General features: G+C 38.4%; 1 protein-coding gene across 1 annotated transcript in view; it reads right to left on the bottom strand.

Moving 5' to 3' along the window:
* The window catches only part of zbtb24 (zinc finger and BTB domain containing 24), a 46124-nt gene extending 21489 nt beyond the window's left edge, over positions 1-24635 (bottom strand). Inside the window, exon 1 of the mRNA XM_081394428.1 lies at positions 24582-24635. The gene's annotated coding sequence lies outside the window, so the exon portion shown is untranslated. The remainder of the gene's footprint in view (positions 1-24581) is intronic.
* Between the last annotated feature and the right edge of the window lie 245 nt (positions 24636-24880).

The raw sequence follows: 24880 nt of genomic DNA, 5'->3' as shown, positions 1-24880 counted from the left end.
ACTCAGCTAAGTGTTGCTAGCATGTTTAGTCTGTTTCTAGCATGCTTAGTACACAATAATTATGTGGTTAGTACTGCATTACTGTGTTAACCATGTCAGTTTCTGTTGCCAGTAGGTGGCGTTATGACTATAGCTGAATATGAGCATGGATGTGTGTTCAGGACAGAACTCTTATCAAACATGTGAAGTTTGGTGCAAATTGGAAATTGCCTTCTTGAGTAACAAAAAAGTCATGTTTCATTGAATTAGCATTCTTTAGCACTTAGCTAAGCATTGTTAGCATGTTTTAACATGTTTCTAGCATGTTTAGAACTCAATGGCATTTTTAACATGTTGCTAGAACGGCATCAACGTGTTAAACATGTCACTTCCTGTTGCCAGTAGGTGGCGCTATTACTAAAAATGAACATTCTCATGTAGATGTATTCAGGCCATGACTCTTATCAAAAGTGTGAAGTTTGGGGCAGATTGGACATTCCATGCCTGAGTTACAGCAAATTCCTATTTAATTGCAATAATAGCATGCTTTAGCACTTAGCTAAGAGTTTGCTAGCATGTTTTAGCATGTTTCTAGTATGTTGTTAGCATGTTTAACACTTGCTGGCACTTTTTTATATGTTATTAGGAGTCCATAACAGTGTTAAACATGTCACTTCCTGTTGCCAGCAGGTGGCGCTATGACTGTAACTGAATATAAGCATGGTCATGTGTTCAAGACAGAACGCTTATCAAAAGTGTGAAGTTTGGGGCAGATTGGACATTCCATGCCTGAGTTACAGCAAATTCATATTTAATTGCAGTAATATCATTCTTTAGCACTTAGCTAAGTCTTTGCTAGTATGTTTTAGCATGTCTCTAGTATGTTGGTAGGATGTTTAGCACCTACTGGCATTTTTTTTTATATGTTATTAGGAGTCAAGAACAGTGTTAAACGTCACTTCCTGTTGCCAGCAGGTGGCGCTATGACTATAACTAAATATGAGCATGGACATGTGTTCAAGAGATAACTCTTATCAAACGTGTGAAGTTTGGGGTAGATTGTACATTGCCTTCTTGAGTAACAACAAAGTCCTGTTTCATTGAATTATCATGCTTTAGCACTTAGCTAAGTATTGCTAGCATGTTTTAATATGTTTCTAGCATGTTTAGAACTCAATGGCATTTTTAACATGTTGCTAGAACGGCATCAACGTGTTAAACATGTCACTTCCTGTTGCCAGTAGGTGGCGCTATTACTATAACTGAATTTGAGCATAGACATGTGTTCAGGCCATGATTCTTATCAAACGTGTGATGTTTGGGGCAGATTGGACATTCCATGCCTGGGTTACAGCAAATTCCTATTTAATTGCAGTGATAGCATGCTTTAGCACTTAGCTAAGTGTTTGCTAGCATGTTTCTAGTATGTTACTAACCTGTTTAGCACTTGCTGGCTCTTTTTTATATGTTATTAGGAGACCACAACAGTGTTAAACATGTCACTTCCTGTTGACAGCAGGTGGCGCTATTACTATAACTGAATATTCTCATGTAGATGTGTTCAGGCCATGACTCTTATCAAACGTGTGAAGTTTGAGGCAGATTGGACATTCCTTGCCTGTGTTACAGCAAATTCCTATTTAATTGCAGCAATAGCATGCTTTAGCACTTAGCTAAGTGTTTGCTAGCATGTTTTAGCATTTTTCTAGTATGTTGTTAGCATGTTTAGCACTTGCTGGCACTTTTTTTATGTTTTTATGTCCACAACAGTGTTTAACATGTCACTTCCTGTTGCCAGCAGGTGGCACTATGACTGTAACTGAATATGAGCATGGTCATGTGTTCAGGACAGAACGTTTATTAAAAGTGTGAAGTTTGGCGCAGATTGGACATTGCCTTCTTGAGTAACAACAACATCCTGTTTCATTGAATTAGCATGCTTTAGCACTTAGCTAAGTATTGCTAGCATGTTTTAAAATGTTTCTAGCATGTTTAGAAGTCAATGGCATTTTTAACATGTTGCTAGAATGGCATCAACGTGTTAAACATGACACTTCCTGTTACCAGTAGGTGGCGCTATTACTATAACTGAATGTTCTCATGTAGATGTGTTCAGGACAGAACGCTTATCAAAAGTGTGAAGTTTGGGGCAGATTGGACATTCCATGCCTGAGTTACAGCAAATTCCTATTTAATTGCAATAATAGCATGCTTTAGCACTTAGCTAAGAGTTTGCTAGCATGTTTTAGCATGCTTCTAGTATGTTGTTAGCATGTTTAGCACTTGCTGGCACTTTTTTATATGTTATTAGGAGTCCATAACAGTGTTAAACATGTCACTTCCTGTTGCCAGCAGGTGGCGCTATGACTGTAACTGAATATGAGCATGGTCATGTGTTCAGGACAGAACGCTTATCAAAAGTGTGAAGTTTGGGGCAGATTGGACATTCCATGCCTGAGTTACAGCAACTTCCTGTTTCATGGCGAAACATCGAAATTTGTCAGGCCGCCGAGGACCCGCCCTTTGACGAAAACTCAAGATCTTCGCAATTTAACGTCGCAAAGGCCTTAAGATTACACTCACCAAATTTGAAGATGATCAGATTAAAACTGTAGGAGGAGTTCGTTAAAGTACGAGGCCTGAAAATGTCAAAAACTGCACAAAAATCTGAGAGGAAGTTCAAAATGGCTGACTTCCTGTTGTGTTTAGGGCTATGCTCCAAGAGACTTTTTTGTAGGTATTAGTTCATTACATGTATGTACCAAATTTCGTGCACGTACGTGGAACGTTGCGGGAGGCGCACTCCGTTGAACTTTTATAGGTGGCGCTATCGAGCCGTTTTGCCCCGTCCAATTCTGAAACCTATATCAGATGTAAATTTTCGCCAGTTCTGACGCGTGTGCAAAGTTTCGTGAGTTTTCGAGCATGTTTAGGCCCTCAAAAATGCAATTCAATGCGGAGAAGAATAATAATAATAATAATTAAAGCTGCAAGCAGCGATGAAAGGGCCCTCGCACCCGTGCCATCAACACTCAATGGCTTTAGGAAGACAGAGCATGGTTGGGAAATGTACATTTAAGGAGGTATATATAGTAAGAGTATGTCAAAGTAAGTTACAAAATGTTTTGTATAATGGTGATAATAGCATGCTTCATGACTCAGCTAAGTGTTGCTAGCATGTTTAGTCTGTTTCTAGCATGCTTAGTACACAATAATTATGTGGTTAGTACTGCATTACTGTGTTAACCATGTCAGTTTCTGTTGCCAGTAGGTGGCGTTATGACTATAACTGAATATGAGCATGGATGTGTGTTCAGGACAGAACTCTTATCAAACGTGTGAAGTTTGGTGCAAATTGGACATTGCCTTCTTGAGTAACAACAAAGTCATGTTTCATTGAATTAGCATTCTTTAGCACTTAGCTAAGCATTGTTAGCATGTTTTAACATGTTTCTAGCATGTTTAGAACTCAATGGCATTTTTAACATGTTGCTAGAACGGCATCAATGTGTTAAACATGTCACTTCCTGTTGCCAGTAGGTGGCGCTATTACTATAACTGAACATTCTCATGTAGATGTGTTCAGGCCATGACTCTTATTAAAAGTGTGAAGTTTGGGGCAGATTGGACATTCCATGCCTGAGTTACAGCAAATTCCTATTTAATTGCAATAATAGCATGCTTTAGCACTTAGCTAAGAGTTTGCTAGCATGTTTTAGCATGTTTCTAGTATGTTGTTAGCATGTTTAACACTTGCTGGCACTTTTTTATATGTTATTGGGAGTCCATAACAGTGTTAAACATGTCACTTCCTGTTGCCAGCAGGTGACGCTATGACTGTAACTGAATATAAGCATGGTCATGTGTTCAGGACAGAACGCTTATCAAAAGTGTGAAGTTTGGGGCAGATTGGACATTCCATGCCTGAGTTACAGCAAATTCATATTTAATTGCAGTAATATCATTCTTTAGCACTTAGTTAAGTGTTTGCTAGTATGTTTTAGCATTTCTCTAGTATGTTGGTAGGATGTTTAGCACCTACTGGCATTTTTTTATATGTTATTAGGAGTCATGAACAGTGTTAAACGTCACTTCCTGTTGCCAGCAGGTGGCGCTATGACTATAACTAAATATGAGCATGGACATGTGTTCAAGAGATAACTCTTATCAAACGTGTGAAGTTTGGGGTAGATTGTACATTGCCTTCTTGAGTAACAACAAAGTCCTGTTTCATTGAATTAGCATGCTTTAGCACTTAGGTAAGTATTGCTAGCATGTTTTAATATGTTTCTAGCATGTTTAGAACTCAATGGCATTTTTAACATGTTGCTAGAACGGCATCAACGTGTTAAACATGTCACTTCCTGTTGCCAGTAGGTGGCGCTATTACTATAACTGAATTTGAGCATAGACATGTGTTCAGGCCATGATTCTTATCAAACGTGTGAAGTTTGGGGTAGATTGGACATTCCATGCCTGAGTTACAGCAAATTCCTATTTAATTGCAGTAATAGCATGCTTTAGCACTTAGCTAAGTGTTTGCTAGCATGTTTCTAGTATGTTGCTAACCTGTTTAACACTTGCTGGCTCTTTTTTTATATGTTATTAGGAGACCACAACAGTGTTAAACATGTCACTTCCTGTTGACAGCAGGTGGCGCTATTACTATAACTGAATATTCTCATGTAGATGTGTTCAGGCCATGACTCTTATCAAACGTGTGAAGTTTGGGGCAGATTGGACATTCCATGCCTGAGTTACAGCAAGTTCCTATTTAATTGCAATAATAGCATGCTTTAGCACTTAGCTAAGAGTTTGCTAGCATGTTTTAGCATGCTTCTAGTATGTTGTTAGCATGTTTAGCACTTGCTGGCACTTTTTTATATGTTATTAGGAGTCCATAACAGTGTTAAACATGTCACTTCCTGTTGCCAGCAGGTGGCGCTATGACTATAACTGAATATGAGCATGGTCATGTGTTCAGGACAGAACGCTTATCAAACGTGTGAAGTTTGGGGCAGATTGGACATTCCATGCCTGAGTTACAGCAACTTCCTGTTTCATGGCGAAACATCGAAATTTGTCAGGCCGCCGAGGACCCGCCCTTCGACGAAAACTCAAGATCTTCGCAATTTAACGTCACAAAGGCCTTAAGATTACACTCACCAAATTTGAAGATGATCAGATTAAAACTGTAGGAGGAGTTCGTTAAAGTACGAGGCCTGAAAATGGCAAAAACTGCACAAAAATCTGAGAGGAAGTTCAAAATGGCTGACTTCCTGTTGTGTTTAGGGCTATGCTCCAAGAGACTTTTTTGTAGGTATTAGGTCATTACATGTATGTACCGAATTTTGTGCACGTACGTGGAACGTTGCGGGAGGCGCACTCCGTTGAACTTTTATAGGTGGCGCTATCGAGCCATTTTGCCCCGTCCAATTCTGAAACCTATATCAGATGTAAATTTTCGCCAGTTCTGACGCGTGTGCAAAGTTTTGTGAGTTTTCGAGCATGTTTAGGCCCTCAAAAATGCAATTAAATGCGGAGAAGAATAATAATAATAATAATAATAAACAGAGCAATTCCAAGAGGGTCCTCACACCATCGGTGCTCGGGCCCTAATTAAAGCTGCAAGCAGCGATGAAAGGGCCCTCGCACCCGTGCCATCAACACTCGGTGGCTTTAGGAAGACAGAGCATGGTTGGGAAATGTACATTTAAGGAGGTATATATAGTAAGAGTATGTCAAAGTCAGTTACAAAATGTTTTGTATAATGGTGATAATAGCATGCTTCATGACTCAGCTAAGTGTTGCTAGCATGTTTAGTGTGTTTCTAGCATGCTTAGTACACAATAATTATGTGGTTAGTACTGCATTACTGTGTTAACCATGTCAGTTTCTGTTGCCAGTAGGTGGCGTTATGACTATAACTGAATATGAGCTTGGATGTGTGTTCAGGACAGAACTCTTATCAAACGTGTGAAGTTTGGTGCAAATTGGACATTGCCTTCTTGAGTAACAACAAAGTCATGTTTAATTGAATTAGCATGCTTTAGCACTTAGCTAAGCATTGTTAGCATGTTTTAACATGTTTCTAGCATGTTTAGAACTCAATGGCATTTTTAACATGTTGCTAGAACGGCATCAACGTGTTAAACATGTCACTTCCTGTTGCCAGTTGGTGGCGCTATTACTATAATTGAACATTCTCATGTAGATGTGTTCAGGCCATGACTCTTATCAAAAGTGTGAAGTTTGGGGCAGATTGGACATTCCATGCCTGAGTTACAGCAAATTCCTATTTAATTGCAATAATAGCATGCTTTAGCACTTGGCTAAGAGTTCGCTAGCATGTTTTAGCATGTTTCTAGTATGTTGTTAGCATGTTTAACACTTGCTGGCACTTTTTTATATGTTATTAGGAGTCCATAACAGTGTTAAACATGTCACTTCCTGTTGCCAGCAGGTGGCGCTATGACTGTAACTGAATATAAGCATGGTCATGTGTTCAGGACAGAACGCTTATCAAAAGTGTGAAGTTTGGGGCAGATTGGACATTCCATGCCTGAGTTACAGCAAATTCATATTTAATTGCAGTAATATCATTCTTTAGCACTTAGCTAAGTGTTTGCTAGTATGTTTTAGCATGTCTATAGTATGTTGGTAGGATGTTTAGCACCTACTGGCATTTTTTTATATGTTATTAGGAGTCAAGAACAGTGTTAAACGTCACTTCCTGTTGCCAGCAGGTGGCGCTATGACTATAACTAAATATGAGCATGGACATGTGTTCAAGAGATAACTCTTATCAAACGTGTGACGTTTGGGGTAGATTGTACATTGCCTTCTTGAGTAACAACAAAGTCCTGTTTCATTGAATTAGCATGCTTTAGCACTTAGCTAAGTATTGCTAGTATGTTTTAACATGTTTCTAGCATGTTTAGAAGTCAATGGCATTTTTAACATGTTGCTAGAATGGCATCAACGTGTTAAACATGACACTTCCTGTTACCAGTAGGTGGCGCTATTACTATAACTGAATATTCTCATGTAGATATGTTCAGGACAGAACGCTTATCAAAAGTGTGAAGTTTGGGGCAGATTGGACATTCCATGCCTGAGTTACAGCAAATTCCTATTTAATTGCAATAATAGCATGCTTTAGCACTTAGCTAAGAGTTTGCTAGCATGTTTTAGCATGCTTCTAGTATGTTGTTAGCATGTTTAGCACTTGCTGGCACTTTTTTATATGTTATTAGGAGTCCATAACAGTGTTAAACATGTCACTTCCTGTTGCCAGCAGGTGGCGCTATGACTATAACTGAATATGAGCATGGTCATGTGTTCAGGACAGAACGTTTATTAAAAGTGTGAAGTTTGGCGCAGATTGGACATTGCCTTCTTGAGTAACAACAACATCCTCTTTCATTGAATTAGCATGCTTTAGCACTTAGCTAAGTATTGCTAGTATGTTTTAACATGTTTCTAGCATGTTTAGAAGTCAATGGCATTTTTAACATGTTGCTAGAATGGCATCAACGTGTTAAACATGACACTTCCTGTTACCAGTAGGTGGCGCTATTACTATAACTGAATATTCTCATGTAGATATGTTCAGGACAGAACGCTTATCAAAAGTGTGAAGTTTGGGGCAGATTGGACATTCCATGCCTGAGTTACAGCAAATTCCTATTTAATTGCAATAATAGCATGCTTTAGCACTTAGCTAAGAGTTTGCTAGCATGTTTTAGCATGCTTCTAGTATGTTGTTAGCATGTTTAGCACTTGCTGGCACTTTTTTATATGTTATTAGGAGTCCATAACAGTGTTAAACATGTCACTTCCTGTTGCCAGCAGGTGGCGCTATGACTATAACTGAATATGAGCATGGTCATGTGTTCAGGACAGAACTCTTATCAAACGTATGAAGTTTGGGGCAGATTGGACATTCCATGCCTGAGTTACAGCAACTTCCTGTTTCATGGCGAAACATCAAAATTTGTCAGGCCGCCGAGGACCCGCCCTTCGACGAAAACTCAAGATCTTCGCAATTTAACGTCACAAAGGCCTTAAGATTACACTCACCAAATTTGAAGATGATCAGATTAAAACTGTAGGAGGAGTTCGTTAAAGTATGAGGCCTGAAAATGTCAAAAACTGCACAAAAATCTGGGAGGAAGTTCAAAATGGCTGACTTCCTGTTGGGTTTAGGGCTATGCTCCAAGAGACTTTTTTGTAGGTATTAGGTCATTACATGTATGTACCGAATTTCGTGCACGTACGTGGAACGTTGCGGGAGGCGCACTCCGTTGAACTTTTATAGGTGGCGCTATCGAGCCGTTTTGCCCCGTCCAATTCTGAAACCTATATCAGATGTAAATTTTCGCCAGTTCTGACGCGTGTGCAAAGTTTCGTGAGTTTTCGCGCATGTTTAGGCCCTCAAAAATGCAATTCAATGCGGAGAATAATAATAATAATAATAATAATAAATATAGCTGCGAGCAGCGATTACGGGCCCAAGCCGGTGGCACCGCCACCCTGGTGCCTTTAGTTACATAAAGGCACCGGGGTGGCGGTGCCACCGGCTTTGGCCCTTCATCGCTGCTCGCAGCTATATTTATATATATATTTTATATATATATATATATATATATATATATATATATATATATATATAAGACAGAAACCTTATTAGCTTATTCTGATTTTATGATACACTCAAAATATCCCACAACAAATCTTTTAAATTTAATGTAAAAATTAAAACGAAAGTAAGCACTGTTGGGCTTACGTAACCCTCTCATTAGAATCAAAATGTTTCAGCATTTGCGATGTATTTGGATGCTAAACTATTCTTTATTATAGGCTTTGTTCTTCACTCGTGTTCCAATATCGACAGAAAAAATCATCCTCTTCACACGCGCAAAAATGTGCTTGAAACATCACAGTGGAGCGGTGCTTACTGTGAATGTACGAATTGTACTACTGACTATTTAGAGCAGTGTAATTTTTATATGTTAGGTTAACTATTTTATTATTATATTTTATTAAGGCTATAATGAACAGGCTGCGATGTCAAGATTGCAATGCTGGAATGTGTGTTTGTGTGTGTGTGTGTGTGTGTGTGTGTGTGTGTGTGTGTGTGTGTGTGTGTGTGTGTGTGTGTGTGTGTATGTGTGTTCATGTTTTTCTATCCCGGTGGGGACTTCAACCTGAATGCACACAGACTCATGGGGACTCGTGTCACAGTGGGGACCTAAATAGAGGTCCCCATGGGTAAACAAGCTTATAAATCATACAGAATGAGTTTTTTTTGGAAATGTAAAAATGCAGAAAGTTTTCAGTGATGGGTAGGTTTAGGGGTAGGGTTAGTGTAAGGAGATAAAATATACAGTTTGTACAGTATAAAAATCATTAAATCTATGGAGAGTCCCCACAAAGATAGTAAACCGTGTGTGTGTGGGTGGGTGTGTGTGTGTGGTGTGGGCGCGATTGAACAGTGGACACATAAAAACATACTCCGTCATTATACAGGACGACATTCAAACTGCAAAGTGTTAACTTATATTTGTGTACAGTTGCAATAAAACACAACATTGTGCTTTTGTAAAATAATTTCAAGCAATCAACCCCCGAAAGGCGCTAATTTTAAAATTAAACTAAAATGCTCATGGCTGCACGGGCATTCATAACGGTGCGCATCCACGGCGAGGAACGAGCAGAACAGAGTGAACGTTTTTCAGTTAATTCCTACTTCCATAGGAATTCATTTGAAACGCTCGCTCAACCACTATCAATGTCAGTGTGGACGAACATATTTTACTTTCGTTTTTAAGTTGGCGATTCAAAAGCCTCCAGCGGTGTCACACGTCGATTAACCGGTGGTAAAATATTCTCACCGTCACATACCTAGTATATTTTTATGTAGATACAATAGGCCTACCTGATTTTGAACACAAGAGGGCAGTATAGCCCTATGTATGACTTGACTTTTATGGGACTAAATAGTACAATTACTATTTTTAAACTTATAAATATTTATTAAATTGAAAAAAAAAAAGAATAAAATGGGTTTAGTTGTGACATTTTTATACTTTTATATAGAAATAAATGGTGTTTAATTACATTTTTAGAAGATGAGGCTTTAAGTGTTACTTTACTTTAGTCCCTCACTATAGCAAAACCGTTTGAGATGTTTAATATCCGTTCACAATTTAGCATCTTTAATGTATCTTTATCATTTTGAAAAAGTTTGGTGTGAATAAAATAAAACCGTTAGGAAGAGTAGCTCAAAAACTCAGAGTCTGAAATATCCAAAAAATCCACATTCAAACCAAAATATCTGACTTCCTTTTGCTCGGAGCTAATAACTGTAAATTAGAAAGTTGTCCGGCTCGGTGAGACCAATATATATACTGATTTTTGTAACTGTTGGTAAAACTAACCCACCCACTTTTGTCAAACGCATGTTGAAAGTGACACACTTCCTGCTGCCAGTTGGTGGCGCTATAACTTTGACTCACAATAGTTACATCCATCTGATCGGCCTCTTACCACGAACATACTGCTAAAGTTTCATCAAGATCAGTTAATGTATGCAGAAGTTATAACACTTCGTCTCCTCTCTTTTCTCGCCATAAATTTGTTTCCTCGCCATGGCCAAACCGTTCGAGATATCAAAAATCCGTCCGCAATTTAGCATTCTCAATGTCTTGACTTCATGCTGACTGAGTTTGGAGGTGATTGAATGAATTCTCTAGGAGGAGTACATCACATTCCACAGCAAGCGTTTTCCAAACAACCCATAATAGCCGACTTCCTGTTGGGCTGGTGTGAAACTTGACAGAGGGAAAGTTGTTCGGCCCGATGAAATCTATATGTGTACCGAGTTTCATATTAATTCATGCAAGCGTGTTTGATATATGGACCAAGTTTTCAGACCCTGTTCAAGAGGGCGCTGTTGAGCCCCCCTGCCACGCCCGTTTCTGAATCTTTTCACATGTCTACTGGCTAATAAGTGTTATGTGTCTGTCGAGTTTCATCCAATTTCAAGCATGCTAAGAGTCTCAAACGCATCCGAAAAGAATATTAAAATTTGATGCGTTGCCACGGCAACAGTATCTAAGATATCAATAATCCTTTCACAGGTCTACATCTGCCGTGTGTTTACATTATACACATAAAATTTGAAGCAAATCGGGTAAAAGTAAGAGGGTGACTTCAAAGCATTTTGAAAGTGACACACTTCCTGCTGCCAGTTGGTGGCGCTATAACTTTGACTCACAATAGTCACATCCATGTGATCGGCCTCTTACAACGAATACACTGCTGAAGTTTCATCAAGATCAGTCAATGTATGCAGAAGTTATAACACACTTCCTGTGTCCCATTATTCGCCATAAATTCGTTTCCTCGCCACGGCCAAACCGTTCGAGATATCAAAAATCTGTTCGCAAGAATTGATCCTCAATGTCTTGACTTTATTCTCACCGAGTTTGGTGGCGATCGGATGAAATCCCTAGGAGGAGTATTTCACATTCCATTGTATGCGTTTTCCAAACAACGTATAATAACCAACTTCCTGTTGGGCTTTTGTAAAACTTAGAGCACGAAAGTTGTTCGGCCCGATGAGATCTATATGTGTACTGAGTTTCATATTATTACATGCAAGCGTGTTTGATTTATGGACCAAGTTTTCGGACCCCATTCCAGGGGGCGCTGTCGAGCCCCCCTGCCACGCCCCGGTACCAGCTTCAGCCCGGCCCTGATGGCCGCAGGTTCTGACGTGTGTGCAAAATTTCAAGAGTTTTTGAGCATGTTAAGGGCCCCAAAAGTGGCAAAAAGGCAAAAAAAAAAATAATGAAGAAAAAAAAAAAAAAATAATCCTTACGAAAACAATAGGGCCTTCGCCCTTTCAGGGCTTGGGCCCTAATAATAATAATAAACAGAGCAATTCCAAGAGGGTCCTCACACCATCGGTGCTCGGGCCCTAATAATAAACAGAGCAATTCCAAGAGGGTCCTCACACCATCGGTGCTCGGGCCCTAAATATAGCTGCGAGCAGCGATTACGGGCCCAAGCCGGTGGCACCGCAACCCCGGTGCCTTTAGGGTGGCGGTGCCGCCGGCTTTGGCCCTTTATCGCTGCTCGCAGCTATATATATATATATATATATATATATATATACACATACATATATATATTTATTTATTTATTCATTCATTCATTCATTTTTTTTTTTTTTTTATTATTATTATTTTTTTATTCAGATTTTATGATACACTCAAAATATTCCACAACAAATCCTTTAAATTTAATGTAAAAGTAAAAATGAAAGTAAGCAGTGTTGGGCTCACGTAACCCTCATCAGAATCAAAATGTTTCAACATTTGCGATGTATTTGGATGCTAAACTATTCTTTATTATAGGCTTTGTTCTTCACTCGTGTTCCAATATTGATGGAAAAAATCATCCTCTTCACATGCGCAAAAATTTGCTTGGAAACATCACAGTGGAGCGAGCGGTGCTTACTGTGAATGTACGAATTGTACTACTGACTATTTAGAGCAGTGTAATTTTTATATGTTAGGTTGACTATTTTATTATTATATTTTATTAAGGCTATAATGAACAGGCTGCGATGTCAAGATTGTAATGCTGGAGTGTGTGTGTGTGTGTGTGTTCATGTTTTTCTATCCCGGTGGGGACTTTAACCTGAATGCACACAGACTCATGGGGACTCGTGTCACAGTGGGGACCTAAATAGAGGTCCCCATGGGTAAACAAGATTATAAATCATACAGAATGAGTTTTTTTGGAAATGTAAAAATGCAGAAAGTTTTATGGGATAGGTAGGTTTAGGGGTAGGGTTAGTGTGAGGAGATAGAATATACAGTTTGTACAGTATAAAAACCATTAAGTCCATGGAGAGTACCCACAAAGATAGTAAACCGTGTGTGTGTGTGTGTGTGTGTGTGTGGCGTGGGCGCGATTGAACAGTAGACACATAAAAACATACTCCATCATTATACAGGACGACATTCAAACTGCAAAGTGTTAACTTATATTTGTGTACAGTTGCAATAAAACACAAAATTGTGCTTTTGTAAAATAATTTCAAGCAATCCACCCCCCGAAAGGTGCTAATTTTAAAATGAAACTAAAATGCTCATGGCTGCACGGGCATTCATAACGGTGCACGTCCACGGCGAGGAACGAGCAGAACAGAGTGAACGTTTTTCAGTTAATTCCTACTTCCATAGGAATTCATTTGAAACGCTCGCTCAACCAATATAAATGTCAGTGCGGACGAACATATTTTACTTTAGTTTTTAAGTTAGCGATTAAAAAGCCCCCAGCGGTGTCACACGTCAGTTAACCGGTGGTAAAATATTCTCACCGTCACATACCTAGTATATTTATATATAGATATAATAGGCCCAGGGCTTGACATTAACACCCGCCAACCCGCCAAATGCGGGTGGATTTTGCTCGTGGCGGGTAACACAGTCACTCCAACTAGCCACTTTGGCGGGTTGAATAATTGTAGTCATTTCAAAAGGCATCTGAAAATAAGTGTGACACTACGACACTACAACTCCCATAGGGCTGTCAACGAATATTCTAAATTCGAATATATATTCAAATAGTTTAAAAAAAAAACAGAATTTCGAAGGTGAAAATTAATATTCGAATGTGGAAAAACGCCCGCGGTAGCAGAGGCGCGGCTGTCTGCTTTGCGAGTGGGCGCGCTGCCTGAGGGGTCATTTTATTTAACGTTAAACAGAAACATTAGTGAAGTGTAGGCTACTGTACTGACTGAATAGATATTGCATGAATAAGGTAGGTTAGATACAGCAGTTTCATGCACTGCAGGCTTCCACTGGTTTGATTATTTACCGTTTCATGTCAAGGAAAAGTTCCATGTTTACCACAGCACAGCTCGCTCGGAGCATTCAATGTCAATTATTTATACTGTAAAACTTCAATCAATGTTAATAATATTTGTTTCAATCACTGTATGAAGCCTGCTATATAAGAGTCGCGACCTTAAATTGCTTGCATAAAACTATTGATCAGCTCTCAACATTCGCTTATTGTTGTTCATTTTTAAACTGTTATGCACAGAGCGCGTGACGCCTCATTCGCACCGCAAGACCTCCAGACGCGCGTAAACGCGTCTTTACACTCGCGCCAGATGCTCTATTCGCGTTTGGTGTTGAGGGTGAGGGCGAGAGAGAGAAAGAGTGCCTGCGAGCGAGAGTGAGTGAGGTCTGCGGTCTTATTAGTTGATTTACTTGTTTTCGTGTAGGTAATACGTTGTCAAATATGTTTAAACTTAAATAAACTACCTATACAAGTAGTTATGTCTCTTTGTATTAATTTGTCCTGTTATTGACTTAATGCGCGTCATTGACAAAATGCGCAACCAGATGTTCGAATAGTTCGAATAGGCCTATAAGCTATGTTTTTTTTTTTAGAGGGAATATTCAAAGGTCATTTTTGAGCAATTTTCACAGCCCTAATGAGTATTGTCGCTAGTGACCGACAGCAAAGAACCTGCTGGAGTTATGTCGTATGCCGGTGGAGCAATGTGGCTACATAATACACAATACATGGTTTTATTTAAAAAAAGGAGCTTTACACACAACCTTATCAGAGCTAATTATAATGACCTGTATTGTTATATATTTATGTAGTCTTGATTTGGGTGTATACAGTGGTTTTACATTTAAAAGGGTTGTAAATCTAGTTCAAGTACATTTTAGCACGCCATGGTCAACTTTTATCAGGTAATTTCACAACAACAAAAATGTGGCTAGTAAAAATGCTGTGTGGCTAGTAACTTTGGAAAACCACTAGCCACATTGGCTAGTGAGCAAAAAAGTTAATGTCAAGCCCTGAATAGGCCTACCTGATTTTGAACACAAGAGGGCAGTATAGCACTATGTTTGACTTTATTTATGTATTGTTTAGACTAAACAACCATTCTGGCAGTTTTTAAACTTAAAATTCATTCTTAAATTGAAAAAAAATAATAAAATGTTTAGTTGTGATGTTTGTATACTTTTATATAGAAATAAATGGTATATAATTACATTTTTAGAAAATTTGAGGCTTTTAGTTTTTCCTTTTTGGACATTACTTTAATCCTTCGCCATAGCAAAACCGTTTGAGATATTTATTATCCGTTCACAATTTAGCATATTTAATGTATTTTCATCATGTTGAAAAAGTTTGGTGGGAATTAAATAAATAGTTTAAGAGGAGTGGCTAAAAATTCATAGGCTGATTTTGCAAAAAAATCCACATTCAGACCAAAATATCTGACTTCCTTTTGCTCTGAGCTAATGAATGTAAATTAGAAAGTTGTCCGGCTTGATGAGAACAATATAAAAACATTTTTTTTTTACTGTATTTAAAACTAACCCCCCCACTTTTGTCAAAAGCATGTTGAAAGTGACACACTTCCTGCTGCCAGTTGGTGGCGCTATAACTTTGACTCACAATAGTCACATCCATCTGATCGGCCTCTTACCACGAACACACTGCTGAAGTTTCATCAAGATCAGTTGATGTATGCAGAAGTTATAGCACTTCGTGTCTCTCTTTTCTCGCCATAAATTCGTTTCCTCACCACGGCCAAACCGTTCAAGATATCAAAAATCCGTCCGCAATTTAGCATCCTCAATGTCTTTACTTCATGCTGACTGAGTTTGGAGGTGATTGAATGAATTCTCTAGGAGGAGTACATCACATTCCACAGCAAGCGTTTTCCAAACAACCCATAATAGCTGACTTCCTGTTGGGCTGGCGTGAAACTTGTCAGAGGGAAAGTTGTTCGGCCCGACGAAATCTATATGTGTACCGAGTTTCATATTATTTCATGCAAGCGTGTTTGATATATGGACCAAGTTTTCAGACCCTGTTCAAGAGGGCGCTGTTGAGCCCCCCTGCCACGCCCGTTTCTGAAACTTTTCACATGTCTACTGGCTAATAAGTGTTATGTGTCTGTCGAGTTTCATCCAATTTCAAGCATGTTAAGAGTCTCAAACGCATCCGAAAAGAATATTAAAACTTGATGCGTTGCCACGGCAACAGTATCTAAGATATCAATAATCCTTTCACAGGTCTACATCTGCCCTGTGTTTACATTATACACATAAAGTTTGAAGCAAATCGGGTGAAATTAAGAGGGTAACTTCAAAGCATTTTGAAAGTGACACACTTCCTGCTGCCAGTTGGTGGCGCTATAACTTTGACTCACAATAGTCACATCCATGTGATCGGCCTCTTACAACGAACACACTGCTGAAGTTTCATCAAGATCAGTTAATGTATGCAGAAGTTATAACACACTTCCTGTGTCCCATTATTCGCCATAAATTCGTTTCCTCGCCACGGCCAAACCGTTCGAGATATCAAAAATCCGTTCGCAAGAATTCATCCTCAATGTCTTGACTTTATTCTCACCGAGTTTGGTGGCGATCGGATGAAATCCCTAGGAGGAGTATTTCACATTCCATTGTATGCGTTTTCCAAACAACGTATAATAACCGACTTCCTGTTGGGCTTTTGTAAAACTTAGAGCACGAAAGTTGTTCGGCCCGATGAGATCTATATGTGTACTGAGTTTCATATTATTACATGCAAGCGTGTTTGATTTATGGACCAAGTTTTCGGACCCCATTCCAGGGGGCGCTGTCGAGCCCCCCTGCCACGCCCCAGTACCAGCTTCAGCCCGGCCCTGATGGCCGCAGGTTCTGACGTGTGTGCAAAATTTCAAGAGTTTTTGAGCATGTTAAGGGCCCCAAAAGTGGCAAAAAGGCAAAAAAAAAAATAATGAAGAAAAAAAAAAAAAAAAAAAATATAGCTGCGAGCAGCGATTACGGGCCCAAGCCGGTGGCACCGCCACCCTGGTGCCTTTAGTTACATAAAGGCACCGGGGTGGCGGTGCCACCGGCTTTGGCCCTTCATCGCTGCTCGCAGCTATATTTATATATATATTTTATATATATATATATATATATATATATATATATATATATATATAAGACAGAAACCTTATTAGCTTATTCTGATTTTATGATACACTCAAAATATCCCACAACAAATCTTTTAAATTTAATGTAAAAATTAAAACGAAAGTAAGCACTGTTGGGCTTACGTAACCCTCTCATTAGAATCAAAATGTTTCAGCATTTGCGATGTATTTGGATGCTAAACTATTCTTTATTATAGGCTTTGTTCTTCACTCGTGTTCCAATATCGACAGAAAAAATCATCCTCTTCACACGCGCAAAAATGTGCTTGAAACATCACAGTGGAGCGGTGCTTACTGTGAATGTACGAATTGTACTACTGACTATTTAGAGCAGTGTAATTTTTATATGTTAGGTTAACTATTTTATTATTATATTTTATTAAGGCTATAATGAACAGGCTGCGATGTCAAGATTGCAATGCTGGAATGTGTGTTTGTGTGTGTGTGTGTGTGTGTGTGTGTGTGTGTGTGTGTGTGTGTGTGTGTGTGTGTGTGTGTGTGTGTGTATGTGTGTTCATGTTTTTCTATCCCGGTGGGGACTTCAACCTGAATGCACACAGACTCATGGGGACTCGTGTCACAGTGGGGACCTAAATAGAGGTCCCCATGGGTAAACAAGCTTATAAATCATACAGAATGAGTTTTTTTTGGAAATGTAAAAATGCAGAAAGTTTTCAGTGATGGGTAGGTTTAGGGGTAGGGTTAGTGTAAGGAGATAAAATATACAGTTTGTACAGTATAAAAATCATTAAATCTATGGAGAGTCCCCACAAAGATAGTAAACCGTGTGTGTGTGGGTGGGTGTGTGTGTGTGGTGTGGGCGCGATTGAACAGTGGACACATAAAAACATACTCCGTCATTATACAGGACGACATTCAAACTGCAAAGTGTTAACTTATATTTGTGTACAGTTGCAATAAAACACAACATTGTGCTTTTGTAAAATAATTTCAAGCAATCAACCCCCGAAAGGCGCTAATTTTAAAATTAAACTAAAATGCTCATGGCTGCACGGGCATTCATAACGGTGCGCATCCACGGCGAGGAACGAGCAGAACAGAGTGAACGTTTTTCAGTTAATTCCTACTTCCATAGGAATTCATTTGAAACGCTCGCTCAACCACTATCAATGTCAGTGTGGACGAACATATTTTACTTTCGTTTTTAAGTTGGCGATTCAAAAGCCTCCAGCGGTGTCACACGTCGATTAACCGGTGGTAAAATATTCTCACCGTCACATACCTAGTATATTTTTATGTAGATACAATAGGCCTACCTGATTTTGAACACAAGAGGGCAGTATAGCCCTATGTATGACTTGACTTTTATGGGACTAAATAGTACAATTACTATTTTTAAACTTATAAATATTTATTAAATTGAAAAAAAAAGAATAAAATGGGTTTAGTTGTGACATTTTTATACTTTTATATAGAAATAAATGGTGTTTAATTACATTTTTAGAAGATGAGGCTTTAAGTGTTACTTTACTTTAGTCCCTCACTATAGCAAAACCGTTTGAGATGTTTAATATCCGTTCACAATTTAGCATCTTTAATGTATCTTTATCATTTTGAAAAAGTTTGGTGTGAATAAAATAAAACCGTTAGGAAGAGTAGCTCAAGTAGTCTGAAATATCCAAAAAATCCACATTCAAACCAAAATATCTGACTTCCTTTTGCTCGGAGCTAATAACTGTAAATTAGAAAGTTGTCCGGCTCGGTGAGACCAATATATATACTGATTTTTGTAACTGTTGGTAAAACTAACCCACCCACTTTTGTCAAACGCATGTTGAAAGTGACACACTTCCTGCTGCCAGTTGGTGGCGCTATAACTTTGACTCACAATAGTTACATCCATCTGATCGGCCTCTTACCACGAACATACTGCTAAAGTTTCATCAAGATCAGTTAATGTATGCAGAAGTTATAACACTTCGTCTCCTCTCTTTTCTCGCCATAAATTTGTTTCCTCGCCATGGCCAAACCGTTCGAGATATCAAAAATCCGTCCGCAATTTAGCATTCTCAATGTCTTGACTTCATGCTGACTGAGTTTGGAGGTGATTGAATGAATTCTCTAGGAGGAGTACATCACATTCCACAGCAAGCGTTTTCCAAACAACCCATAATAGCCGACTTCCTGTTGGGCTGGTGTGAAACTTGACAGAGGGAAAGTTGTTCGGCCCGATGAAATCTATATGTGTACCGAGTTTCATATTAATTCATGCAAGCGTGTTTGATATATGGACCAAGTTTTCAGACCCTGTTCAAGAGGGCGCTGTTGAGCCCCCCTGCCACGCCCGTTTCTGAATCTTTTCACATGTCTACTGGCTAATAAGTGTTATGTGTCTGTCGAGTTTCATCCAATTTCAAGCATGCTAAGAGTCTCAAACGCATCCGAAAAGAATATTAAAATTTGATGCGTTGCCACGGCAACAGTATCTAAGATATCAATAATCCTTTCACAGGTCTACATCTGCCGTGTGTTTACATTATACACATAAAATTTGAAGCAAATCGGGTAAAAGTAAGAGGGTGACTTCAAAGCATTTTGAAAGTGACACACTTCCTGCTGCCAGTTGGTGGCGCTATAACTTTGACTCACAATAGTCACATCCATGTGATCGGCCTCTTACAACGAATACACTGCTGAAGTTTCATCAAGATCAGTCAATGTATGCAGAAGTTATAACACACTTCCTGTGTCCCATTATTCGCCATAAATTCGTTTCCTCGCCACGGCCAAACCGTTCGAGATATCAAAAATCTGTTCGCAAGAATTGATCCTCAATGTCTTGACTTTATTCTCACCGAGTTTGGTGGCGATCGGATGAAATCCCTAGGAGGAGTATTTCACATTCCATTGTATGCGTTTTCCAAACAACGTATAATAACCAACTTCCTGTTGGGCTTTTGTAAAACTTAGAGCACGAAAGTTGTTCGGCCCGATGAGATCTATATGTGTACTGAGTTTCATATTATTACATGCAAGCGTGTTTGATTTATGGACCAAGTTTTCGGACCCCATTCCAGGGGGCGCTGTCGAGCCCCCCTGCCACGCCCCGGTACCAGCTTCAGCCCGGCCCTGATGGCCGCAGGTTCTGACGTGTGTGCAAAATTTCAAGAGTTTTTGAGCATGTTAAGGGCCCCAAAAGTGGCAAAAAGGCAAAAAAAAAAATAATGAAGAAAAAAAAAAAAAATAATCCTTACGAAAACAATAGGGCCTTCGCCCTTTCAGGGCTTGGGCCCTAATAAATAATCCTTACGGAAACAATAGGGCCTTCGCCCTTTCAGGGCTTGGGCCCTAATAATAATCCTACCGAAAACAATAGGGCCTTCGCCCTTTCAGGGCTTGGGCCCTAAAAATCGGTGTTGCCTACACCGAGTTATTCTATTTTTAAAATTTGCACCCTGTTGACTTCAATAGGGCAAGTACTAAACCTGCTTTTAGCCTCTTAACATCCTTGATGTGTCATTACAAGTGCACAGAAAATGTGAGTGATTCCTTCAGAGTGAACACGAGTGAATCTGACTGCAGTAGATGTGAAAGATATGTATAAAAATGATGTTTTTTAAGCCAGCGCAAATAACTGTGTTTACATCCTGTTTTCGGTTGAAGCCCAAAGTAGTCGATTGCCGAGTTCACGCGCATAGGTTTAGTTACCTATGATCACGCGCGTGAACTCTGCAAAAATGAGCTCAATGTTAAAATTGACTGGAGTTCTCCTTTAATTTTGAAACCTTTTTTTTTTTTTTTACTAAGTGTTAACAATGAGATTATGTGGTTTTTACAATCAATTAACACTGCTTATGTCATTTTTTACAAGGTGGACAACATTTGTTACCAAAAAAGTCATTCGGTTTAACCATGAATATATCTAAAATGATTAATTTGCAGATAATTATTCATGAAAAAACCTGATTTGACATTGATGTTGAGATAGTATATAGTGTGTACCACGGAATAAATATAAAATAACATTATCACTGATCTTATAAATGTAATCATTTTATTGGACTACTCTAAACCCTCCTACATATTCAAGTAAAACATTGCACAGGGAAATGACAAAAGGGTAAATGTAGAAAAAAGCCTACTCTGCTTTAAATTTGTATTATTGTAGTTCCTTTAGTTATTAAAAACAATATTATTCTATTTAAATATTTACTATATATCGGTTTTACCGAATGACCAAGGCTGATTATACCGAATGACTGTCTGCTGCCCTTGACATTATGAATATTTAAGACAATACACAGACAAAAATCGTTACAAAAGCACATTTTATTTTTAATATAATATTAATGTAAAAAAGTACATCAAACATGAAAACATTTGTCAGGACCACTATCATCATATACGATTGACTCTGCTCTTCTGTTCTGGGCAAGAAGAACAGGATGCTAGTGCATCCGTGCAGCCTAGCATGGATAAGAGCAGGGAAAGCAGTGATAACCCCCCTTAGGGTAAACAGAACAGAACCAACATGAATGTATGCAGATATCATTAATTTAATATTTTAATGTACAACTTAATTCGAGAATTTAGTTTTCATTCAAAGGGGAATCAGAAGGCCAAATCCTGACTGACGAGAGGAGGAGCTGGGGATGGAGGAGGTTAATTAGCTCCTGAGAAACCCCATAGCTGCAGATAATACTGAAGGAGCTTATATATGTATACGATGATAGGCGTCGTATTCCTATAGGTAGACGTGGATCAGCTGAGAGTCAGCTAATGCGAACTTGACTAATGTGACCTGCCAGAACTGCCGCTACGCTTGATTTCATTGTTATTGGAACCGACATATTTACATACAACTCATATCATTAATGATATTAAAGTAATTAAAACATTAAAGCAATTAGTTGTTCTTGGAACAAATGTTTAATTTGTTAAACATTCAGATTAGATTCGATTAAATTGTTAGATGCTACAGTATATATTCATAAAAGACATCCAAGTCTTTGGAGCATAATCTTGAGGGCCGTGAATTTAGAGGTTCTGGCTCACTAATGGTTGTATGCAAGTCTTCTATAAAGTAGAAGATTTTGTCTGGGTCTGATGCCAAATGTGGTTCCTGTTGTACAGTACGTCATCCACTGGGATGTCAGGTGTCACATTTAAAGACTCGGGGTTTAGGTTCAGTATATTGTTTATGGTCCTCAACATCTCTCTCTGCCTCCGTTTTGCCCTCATCCATATAAGATCCTTTTGGCCAAGTTCATCAACTGACAGGTGTTCTTTTTTGCCACTGAGTTTTCTTCTTTGGTAACTAAAAACAAAAAGAAAACTATACCACTACTACTACTACTAATATAATATTGGCAAGTGTTCCTAATAATCACTCTAAATGCACAATAGAGCCGATTGTATGCATTGTAACAGTGTTATGATGCAATTACTACTATATATAGTATTATAATAATAGTAATAATAATAATTAAATCATATAAATAATAAAACAAATTATACTTTTCTCTTCTTTTGGCAAGTATCTCTTCTTTTTTAACAGGATCAGCTTTGATCCTTTCCCAGCAGCGAGCTGCTTTTTCCTTATTTGATAAAGGCACCTGCAAAAGCAAAATTCAGTCAAAATGATGTAATAATATACTCTGCACATTTCCTATTGATAAAATGTTGTATTTATTTATTCCAGATATGTACATTACAAATATGACCTACATACATTGCTGTCATTCGGTACAACCAGTAGGTCATTCGGTACAACCAAATTTTCAGTATTACCGAATGACAATATTTTCAAACAATGCTAACAGGCTGATATCTAGCTAGCTAACAAGTTAGCTGGCTAGCTAGCTGGCAAAAATATAATCAGACATTTTATATTTAGTACAAGTTTTTTAAATATTACAACATTTTCCATGTTTTATAGCAGGGGTTCTCAATCCTGGTCCTCGAGGGCCACTTTCCTGCAGTTTAGCTCCAACCTTGATCAAACTCACCTGCCTTTCGCTCTATAGTAAACCTGAAGAGCTTAATTAGCTGGTTCAGGTGTGTTTGATGAGGGTTGGAGCTAAACTCTGCAGAAAAGTGGCCCTCAAGGACCAGGATTGAGAACCCCTGTTTTATAGCGACAATATTCTTTTAATTATAGCGTTGTACCGAATGACCTGATATTTCCAGACATGCGTATAAGCAAGCAAAAACATGAATTTTTCAAATAGTTAAGAGTGAGTTACTTACTTTGCTTCACGACCGAGTGGTCCTTTGCAGATATCTGAATGATACACATCCTGTGACATGATGATGTCCGCATGACTTTATCCAAAATGGTGCCTTTATATCGGTTACTCCAGATGACATCAATGAAATTCGTTTTTCCGGACATTCTTTCTCATAACAAAACAATGACGTCTTCTACACACAATTTTAATACCGTTTTGCACTATGTTGATATATAATTTTATAAAATCATGCCAGAATAAAAAATATGTATAAATGTATTACATTTTAAGATATTTTAATTACAAATGAAATGGCTGTATTGGCCTTCGGACAGTTAAACCGAAAGACCTTTTGACACTTCAAAATCTTTAAAATACCTTTATATGTAGTAAAATAAAATTAAAACCTTTTGGATTCAATAAAATAGATAAAGTTGTAGTACCTTATATACTTTGCATGTCATATCTTTGTTTTTTTTATTATTATTATTAAGGCCTTTAAACTAAAAAATTACCCGTCATGTCATTGACCCAAATATATTTCAATACATGACAGAAATTTTACAACAATAAAAACCATTTAAGTATATTTTAGTTAAATAAAATGCTTATCAGAACATTTTGGCAGTACTCTAAAATTCTGCTAATTGCATTTAATTGCAAAACACATAATCAAGTGTCCAAAAACATTATTACATTTGCACTTTGCAGTATATTCTTTAAAGTAGGACTATATTGTTTGCGTAATAAGTACTCCTTTAAAAAAAAAAAGAAAGAAAAAAAAGGAAGCTAAAATTAAGTATGTTTTCACCCATCAGACCAACATTTTTGGGTTGTGTTCCAACCAGTTAGGAACCATGTACCATATCCATGGTGGTGCATTCTTTGTAGAACCATGTAATCCTGGTAATCATTCAAAACCAGTCAAGTCTATATTAAAGGACAATGGCATTTCCGTTTTCACGCCTAAAACTGTATGTAAGCATTGTATTTTTTGACACATTGTCTGTCACTGTATCATGCACTGCATGCGGTCTGCAGCTGTAAACACAAGCATGCTGTAGAATCTCACACTGCGTTTTGTACAAAAGGGTTACACACACACACGTGCGCGCGCACTGTGAATCTTCATGTATATCTATGTCAAAGGTCTTTGATCACAGACAGTAATAAAAGAATAAACTGGTTTAAAACCAACGCCATGTGTAGCAACAAAGAGCTCCTTTGTTTTCCCTTCTAAAACACGCTCATGGCTAAAAGGTTGCCGCTGATCAGTAAATCACAATGTTTATTCTGCGAAACGCACTTGAAATAATAATTATTCTACTCCCTAAAGACTATAATGTACGATTAAGCTTTCAGGACCTTACCTTAAAGGAACCGTTTCAGGACAGCCACATCTCGCGAGAATTCGCCTACGTTCCGTGGTTTCAGTATCCATCACAGAAGTAGCAGAGCCCGTCTACGGAGAGCCTGCCCACTCCCTATTAAGTCCTATTGTACCGAATTTTGGTTGTAGTTCCACCAGAGTTCCACTGGGGGCGATCGCCATGAGTGCAAAATAAATGGGAGTCAATGGGGCTAGACAGCTAAATTTGTCTCTTTCACCCGATTGCCGTTGAGAAATCTCAGATCTGATTGTAGATTTTGCAAGTTCAACATGGGTTTT

This window comes from Scardinius erythrophthalmus (genome assembly GCF_964197995.2).
Source record: "Scardinius erythrophthalmus genome assembly, chromosome: 19".
Lineage (NCBI taxonomy): Eukaryota > Metazoa > Chordata > Actinopteri > Cypriniformes > Leuciscidae > Scardinius > Scardinius erythrophthalmus.
The sequence above is the reverse complement of the archived record's forward strand: the minus strand, read 5'-3'. Positions and strand labels throughout refer to the sequence as shown.